At 45.6% G+C, this 9099-nt stretch overlaps 1 long non-coding RNA gene across 1 annotated transcript; it reads right to left on the bottom strand.

Annotated features, from left to right (window-relative positions):
• Positions 1-3307: 3307 nt before the first annotated feature.
• On the bottom strand, positions 3308-8727 carry LOC142740434 (uncharacterized). The gene is made up of 2 exons (XR_012880665.1): positions 8645-8727; positions 3308-3661 (listed from the first exon to the last, which is right to left on the bottom strand). It is a non-coding gene; the product is annotated as an uncharacterized LOC142740434 (long non-coding RNA).
• Positions 8728-9099: the final 372 nt, after the last annotated feature.

The following is a 9099-nucleotide window of genomic DNA, read 5'->3' as shown; positions in this document are numbered from 1 at the left end:
AAGGCATTTATCAAGGGGTGTAGTGAGAATTTAGACTCACTCCACAGGTGTTTTTCAGAAATGAATACGCAGTGGATGGTGCAAAGGGAAAATTGCAATTTTTCCACTGATATGCCTATTCACCGCACAATATGTTGTGCCCCTAGAGAATCTTACCCCATAAATTGTTAAGCGGGTTCTCCCGGGTATGGTAATGCCTTACTTGTGGCCATAAATTGCTGTTTGGGCACACTGTACGGCTAAGAAGTGAAAGACCGCCATTTTGAGCATGGATTTTGCTAGTTTGTTTTTCTGTTTGGGGTTTTGCTGGTATTTCAGTTTATAATGTAGTGGTATATGTAATCTGTGTGGAGTATATCAGGGTATATGTAATCTGTGTGGAGTATATCAGGGGTATATGTAATCTGTGCGGAGTATATCAGGGGTATATGTAATCTGTGCGGAGTACATCAGGACATAATAAGAGGGTATAATAATGGGGTAAATAATACAATTATCCATAGATGTGTGTTACGATGTGAAGCGATCCGTTATGCACAGGCCGGTGTCACACTGATAAACGGTTTTCTTTCTTATCCCCCTTTTGTAACGCTCTGCACCTTTTGGGGACTTTTTCTCCTTTGTAGTTTGGGAAATATTGCTGGGAAAGTTTTGCTCTGGTATAATACGGGCGCCCTCGCTTCCAGGGGATGTGCTATGTCCCTTATCTTCCTAGTTCCTCAATACTGTGGCCCTGAAACTGAAGGAATGTTCCCCTCCGGCCTGCGCATTGAGATTTTTTCATCACCGCATTACTAGTGCCATAACTTTTTTTATTTTTCAGTTGATTGAGCGGTGTGCGGGCTTGTTTTTTTGCCAGACGGGCTGTAGATTTTATTGGTACCATTTTAGAACACATACGACTTTTTGATCACTTTTTATTTCATTTTTTGGTAAAGGAAATTACCAAAAACAAGCAATTCTGGAATAGTTGTTTATTGTTTTTTTTTTCGGCATCCACAGTGCTCCCTAAATCACATGTTAACTTTATTCTGCGGATTGATACGATTACGGTGATACCAAATTTATATACGGTAGTTTTTTTTAATGTATTGCAGCTTTTGCACAATAAAATCACTTTTTTTTATAAAATCATTTGTTTTCTGCGTCGCCATATTCTAAGAACCATAACTTTTTTATTTTTGCGTGCACAAAGGGGTGTCAGGGATTATTTTTTGCGGGACGGATTGCCATTTTTATTAGTACTATTTTGGAGTAAATGTGACTTTTTGATCATTTTTTATAGCATTTTTTGGAAGGAGATGTGACCTAAAAACAAAGATTCTGGCGTTGTTTTTCATGTTTTTTTTTTTACAGCGTTCACCGTGCGGGATAAATTACATAATAGTTTTGTAGTTTGGGTCGTTACGGACGCGGTGATACCACTTATATATCGTTTTTTTTTAATTTCTACGGTTTTTCCCATAATAAGAGACTTACTATGGGAAAAAAGTCAGTTTAGCTTTATTTTTATTTGAAACGTGTGTTTTTATTGTTTTACCACATTTTTATTAACTTTTTTTTACTTTTTTGACTTGTCCCACTAGGGGACTTGAGGGCCTGATGCCCCGATCGCTACTCTAATACACTGCACTACATAGGTAGTGCAGTGTATTAGCGCTGTCAGTTATTCACTGACAACAAGCCTATGAGGAACCGCCACAGGCGGTTCTTTATCGGCTACCGTACAAGGCAGATTCGGATGCCATTATTTGGCCTTCGATTGCCATAGCAACCCAGTGATTGAGTCGCTGGGTTGCCGGTCGGGTTAAAACCCATCAGATGCTGCGCTCTATTGCGGGCAGCATCTGAGGGGTTAATCAGCCGGATCGGAGAATAGCTCCGGTCCTGGCAGTTACAGGAAGGTGCCAGCTGTATAATACAGCTGTCATCCCGCGGTGATGGTGCCAACTCTGCTTCTGAGCCCGCACCATCACTGCGACGTAACTGTACTGCGGTTTGCGGGAACACCTTCCCGCCAGCACCGTATTTGTTTTTATGAAGAGGTGAGCAGAAGCCTAGACAGAGGGGCCGCTGTGGATATAGTGTTTTTGGACTTTGCAAAGGCATTTGACACTGTCCCTCATAGACGTCTAATGGGTAAATTAAGGACTATAGGTTTAGAAAATATAGTTTGTAATTGGATTGAGAATTGGCTCAAGGATCGTATCCAGAGAGTTGTGGTCAATGATTCCTACTCTGAATGGTCCCCAGTTATAAGTGGTGTACCCCAGGGTTCAGTGCTGGGACCCCTATTACTCAACTTATTTATTAATGATATAGAGGATGGGATTAATAGCAGTATTTCTATTTTTGCAGATGACGCCAAGCTATGTGGTAATGTTCAGTCTATGGAAGATGTTCGTGAATTGCAAGCGGATTTAAACAAAACTAAGTGTTTGGGCGTCCACTTGGCAAATGAAGTTTAATGTAGATAAATGTAAAGTTATGCATCTGGGTACCAACAACCTGCATGCATCATATGTCCTAGGGGAGCTACACTGGGGGAGTCACTTGTTGAGAAGGATCTGGGTGTGCTTGTAAATCATAAACTAAATAACAGCATGCAATGTCAATCAGCTGCTTCAAAGGCCAGCAAGATATTGTCGTGTATTAAAAGAGGCATGGACTCGCGGGACAGGGATGTAATATTACCACTTTACAAAGCATTAGTGAGGCCTCATCTAGAATATGCAGTCCAGTTCTGGGCTCCAGTTCATAGAAAGGATGCCCTGGAGTTGGAAAAAATACAAAGAAGAGCAATGAAGGTAATAAGGGGCATGGAGAATCTAAGTTATGAGGAATGATTAAGAGAACTAAACCTATTTAGCCTTGAAAAAAGACGACTAAGGGGGAACATGATTAACTTATAGAAATATATTAATGGCACATACAAAAAATATGGTGAAATCCTGTTCCATGTAAAACCCCCTAAAAAACATGGGGGCTCTTGAAAAAAAGGTTCAATCTGCAGAGGCGACAAGCCTTCTTTACTGTGAGAACTGTGAATCTATGGAATAGCCTACCGCAGGAGCTGGTCACAGCAGGGACAGTAGATGGCTTTAATAAAGGCTTAGATAATTTCCTAGAACAAAAAAATAAGCTCTTATGTGTAGAAGTTTTTTAATTCCCTTTTCCCATCCCTTGGTTGAACTTGATGGACATGTGTCTTTTTTCAACCGTACGAACTATGTAACTACAGCGGAATACGCCATCCACTTCCGTACGCTGGCAGTGGAGCTGGCTTGGAATAACGAAGCCTTAGTGGCAACTTTCTAGCAGGGATTTGACACTCATATAAAGGATGAACTGGCAGCCTGAGAGAAAAATCCTTCTACCTTGAATGCCTTAATACTCCTGGCAACACGGATCGATATGAGGATCCAAGAGCGTACTCTGGAAGTTCGCCAGGAGAAGAGGTCTTGTCGACTGGCACCCAAATTTCAAAATCCTCTACTGCCCTGTTCTGTTGCATCTCCGGTAGAGCCAGTGCAGGTAGACAGACTCCAACTGTCTGACCAGGAACGGCAACGCAGACGTTCGACTGGGTTGTGTCTGTACTGTGGTGTCACAAGGGACATTTCGTGCGGCCATGCCCTCAAAATCTGGGAAACTCCAGCACCTAGGATTGATTGTAGAGACAATAAAAGATGAATCTACCTCGACTACTAAATTCTGTCCCAGACTTTCTATTCCGGTGACTATCTTCACCAGTGAAGAATCACACTTTGTCCCCGCTTATTTGTATACTGGAGCGTCTGCAAATTGTATACAGCAAGACTTGGTAGATCATCTCCACTTGGCCAGAGTGCCTCTGGAGAGACCTCTGGCAGTCGCTTCAGTAGATGGACAGCCTCTGCCCGACCCAATCCTGTCTATCACCAAACCTCTGAGGCTACAGATAGGTGCCCTCCATTTGGAACTGATAGCGTTTTATGTCCAGTCTAAGTCTGTTAACCCTGTCCTGCAGGGACTTCGCCAACACATTCCTGTCCTTGATTGGAATTTCGGAGAAGTTCTCCTATGGGGTCCCCCAACTTCGTGAACCAATGAACTCTAACCAGCATCTTCATCCCCGGAGACGCCAGCACAAGCGGCTGGAATGCTCCACTCTCTCTCCTAGGGTGCACCTGTAAAATGCTTCCTTCCCAATCCCAACGCACCCTGGATTATAAAAAGGACTCTACCCTCTTCCTCCTTGCCTGAGCGTTGTTGTGTCTTCCCACGTTTGCTAACAAATGGTCCCTTAGTTGTATCCTGTGTTCCCGTATCCAGTAATTGTGTTTGTTCCGGTGTGAAGTCTAGTGTCACCTTACTTAAAAAGTGTACCACTGACTTACATATATAACTGCACAAGAATCCAGCAGAAGCTGCACATGCTGTACCTGAGAACACAACTTTGCTTAGTATTTATTCACACGAACGGGATAATTGGTTGTGTGACGGACGTTTTTTTAAGGGCCGTCACACGGCTACATTAAAATCATTGTACTTCCATAGGGCTATTCATACAACTATTTTTTATTGGACTCTGTGAATGGCCTTTAAAAAATATAGGACATGTCCTATTTTTGCCTGTTTTTACGGATCCCTCAATAGACTCAAGTCTATGAGGGATCTGGGAAATCGGGTCCCACATGGATGCAAATCGGCCATGAAAAAATGACGTTTTTCATGGCTGATTTTACACCGTTTGTGTGAGTAAGCCCTTAGTATTGACTAGGACGGTGACACAGAGGACAAAATCAGGGGCGTAAATAGGAAAGACTGGGCCCCATAGCAAACTTTTGACTGGGGCCCCCCCTCCCCTGGGTGTCACACAACCCCCCCTTGTAGATAGTGCCTTTCTTACAGCCCCCCTGTAGATAACGCCATACAGCCCCCCTGTAGATAACGCCATACAGCCCCCCTGTAGATAACGCCATACAGCCCCCTGTAGATAACGCCATACAGCCCCCTGTAGATAACACCATACAGCCCCCTCTGTAGATAACACCATACAGCCCCCCTGTAGATAACGCCATACAGCCCCCTCTGTAGATAACTCCATACAGCCCCCTCTGTAGATAGCGCCATACAGAAGGGGGCTGTATGGTGTTATCCAGGGGCGTAGCTAAAGGCTCATGGGCCCGGGTGCAAGAATTCAGCTTGGGCCCCCCTACCACTCCCCAACACCACCATCATCATCAGACCCCTGCGCGCGCTTATGCCCAGACGCCTTGCCCCAGGGGCGTAGCTAAAGGCTCATGGGCCCCGATGCAAAAGTTCTTATTGGGCCCCCTCCCCCCGCAATCTTCTCATGGCCGACGGTCCGCTACTTTCAGCTGCATCGCTGGGTCTCCTAAGTGACTCACCAATGCAGCACTAGCACAATCACCCCTGACGAAGCACCAGCGAAACGCGTGTCGGGTCTGGCAGCGGTCTCCCCTCCCGGTTCTGATCTCCTGCTCATTTTCCACTAGGTAGGTGTAGGTATACTGCTCATTAGTTTGCCTATGACTGCACTTTGCTGGTATATTTTTTTAGGTATCTATCTGTGCAAATGTACTATGCTTAGCACCTGCCTAATAATATTGATTTATGCTCTTTGTGGGATCTTGTGACCATTTTAACATCTGGGGGACCAGGCTGCTTTTATGTTCGGATTCCATCTCTTTATGAGGGTTCATTCTTTTTACTGTGTATAGTTGTAATGTGTTTTCTGTGTATTTTTGACTGAAATAAAGATTGTTTGTAATTTTGCAAATACTTGGTCGTGACTTTTCTTCTCTTTCTGGTTTATTATATCAGTCACTGTGACCATTGCCACAATTTGGGGCATTGCTCGGTTTACTAGCAGCCAGGGGCGTCACTAAGGGCTTAAAATGGCAGGGGAAATAGCCCCAATATATATGTGTCCGCCCCAAAAAAAAAATGTGTGTATAGGAGACAGCATAGCATATCTATACCACTACGACCCTATAAACTAGGGATAGGATTAGATACATTGGCTCAGCAGACAGTATCACACATGATCGGATTAGATACAGTGGCTGAGCAGACAGTATCACACATGATAGGATTACATACAGTGGCTGAGCAGACAGTATCACACATGATAGGATTAGATACAGTGGCTCAGAAGGCAGTATCACACATGATAGGATTAGATACAGGGCCCAGCAGACAGTATCACACATGATTGGATTAGATACAGGGCTCAGCTCGCTGACATTGCAGCTCCAGCGCTGGACCCAGGAAAGGTAAGAATAATAATTTTGCTTCTTTAAGTGTTACTGATTATTTTTGTGTGTTTGTGTTTTTTTACAGGTTCGGTTGTTGGACTTCGGATACGAGGACTTCAATGACAGCGTTTTTTTATTCTCAATAAAATGGTTAATGGGGGTTGTTTTTTTATTTCAATAAAATATTTTTTCTATGTGCTTGTATCTTTTTAAACTTTATTATCACCGCCTTAGTAATGGCCGCTGGCTGATTGACAACCTCCATTACTGAGGCGGGGCTTAATGTTAGCCGGTGCAGAGGCCAACACTAACCCCCATTATTACCCCGGTACCCACCGCCACCAGGGGTGCTGGGAAGAGCCGGGTACGAACCAGTACCCGTCCATCTGTAGTGACGGGCAGGCACCGGGGTGGCCGCAGGCTGGTAGTATTAGGCTGGGGAAGGCCAAAAACAATAGCACCTACCACCTACCAGGGTGGGAAGGGCCACTGTATCTGGCCTTTCCCCTCCTGATACTACCAGCCTGCGGCCACCCTAGTGGCCGACCATCACTACAGATGGTCAAGTACAGGATCGTACCCGGCTCTTCCCAGCACCCCTGGTGGCGGTGGGTACCGGGGTAATAAAGGGGGTTAGTGTTCGCCTCTGCACCGGCTAACACTAAGCCCCGCCTTAGCAAAGGATGCTGTCAATCAGCCGGCGGCCATTACTAAGGCGGTAGTAATATAGTTAAAAAAAAAAACACAAAGACATAGAAAAAATATTTTATTGAAATAAAAAAAAAAACCCACACAACCCTCATTAATCATTTTATTGATCATAAATAAAAAAGCCGTCATCGAAGTAGTCCTGGAATCCGACGTAGTCCAACGACCGAACCTGTAAGAAAACACACAAAAAATGATTAGTAACACATGTGTTAGGCTTAGATACAGGGTCCAGCAGACAGTAATGTTATACAGTATAAGATTACTGTGTGCTGGGGCCCTGTATCTAAACCTACAATGTGGTACGCTTATATACAGGGCCCAGCAGACAGGATCACACAATCTGTGATCCTGTCTCATGGGCCCCCTAAGCCTGCTACATCGTAGGCTTAGGGGTTGTGCAGTCCCTAAACATTGATGGCCTATCCTCAGGATAGACAAAATAGACGAGGAGACAGCACTTCCAACATATGTCAGCTTTTTAATCACCCGTGCGACGTTTCAGTCCAGCAGGACCTTTCTCAAGCATGTGAAGTGCTGTCTCCTCGTCTATTTTGTCTATCTGATATTGGGGACCGCGGATCCGGTCCTATTGAGGCGTGCACCCACTTGTGGTCCAGTGCTGTGGTAATTTTCTGCTTTGGATATATCCTCAGGATAGGCCATCAATAGCTGATGTGTTGGGGTCCGTCTCCCGGGACCCGCCAATCAGATGTTTTGAAGGGGCCGCAGCACTCGTACGACAGCTGCTTCCCCTTCATTTCACTACTCGCTCACACTGTGAATCTCTGACACCGATTCACAGTGTGACCGGAATGAAGGGGAAGCAGCTCTAGTACGAGTGCTGCGGCCCCTTCAAAACAGCTGATTGGTGGGTCCCGGGAGTCGGACCCCGCCTGTCGGGGCTAACCTTACCTTCCTCTTCAGCCGCGGCAGAAGTTCTGTCCTCTCGATGCTGTGCGCGGCGCATAGCGCTGTGACGTCATGCGCTGCGCACAGCGCTTGACGTCAGGACCTCTGCTGCAATCCGGAACCAGGAAGGTAAGTACAGTCTGTTACTATAGTAATGGGCCCGCGGCCCGAGTTACTATAGTAACTTTTTATTGATGTGGTGCGGGGGCTGTGGGCCCCCCTGGCTTCGGGGCCCGGTCGCAATTGCGACCACTGCGACCCCTATAGCTACGCCAGTGAGTCCCAGCGATAACAAAATGATCACTTATCCTAAGGATAGGTGATAATTTATGATTCTGTAAAAAAAAAAAAACTTAAGAAAATGCCTACTAATACTAGATATTATCTAACAAATCTGTAGGAGCAGCCTCTTTATTATCTATAGTTTCCAATAGACACTGGCATAGCAGAGCTGTGTGCTTCACATTACAGCACAGCTCCAGACCTCCAGTAATGTGCAATCATGACCCACAGTAACCTCTAGCCCCCTTATCAGTGTCTTCCCGATAACTGGAGGCTGAGCTGTCCTGTAATGAATTATGACCCTCAGTAACCTGTTATCAGTGTCCTGTCTGCGCTGCTCTCACTGCTGAATCCTCCCGTTCTGTCCTCTATTTGCAGGATAGAAAGAACAGAGAGAGACAGCAAAGATCAAACAGTATAGGGAAAGCCACTAAAGAAAGACCATGTAACTGTATGAGTAACGCCTGTCCAGAACTCACATGGATGTGGGGGAAACGAGCTGTGATAAGACATGAGCTTCTCCTTACACAGCGTGCGGCAGTGTGTGTATCTAGACTCCTCCTCCCGTCTCCTCCAATCCAGTGCCTCAGAGCACAAGAAGGGAGGGGGATTACACACGCTGCTGCACCTGCGCTGTGTAAAGATCGATTTTATCTAAGAAGCAATGATACGGACACTCTAAGTGTGGCGAGGGGGGCCCGTGGGCCCCTCAGGCTTAGGGGCCCGGTCGCAACTGCGACCCCTATAGCTACGCCACTGGCACTGTTATCTACAGCGGGGACTCTGTATGGCGTTCTCTACAGTGAGGGCTGTATGGCGTTCTCTACAGTGGGGGCTGTATGGAGTTATCTACAGAGGGGGCTGTATGGAGTTCTCTACAGTGAGGGCTGTATGGCGTTCTCTACAGTGGGGGCTGTATGGCGTTATCTACAGA

The sequence above is a fragment of the Rhinoderma darwinii genome, chromosome 2, assembly GCF_050947455.1.
Source record: "Rhinoderma darwinii isolate aRhiDar2 chromosome 2, aRhiDar2.hap1, whole genome shotgun sequence".
NCBI lineage: Eukaryota > Metazoa > Chordata > Amphibia > Anura > Rhinodermatidae > Rhinoderma > Rhinoderma darwinii.
Note: the sequence above shows the minus strand (reverse complement) of the source record. Positions and strands in the feature narration are given on the sequence as shown.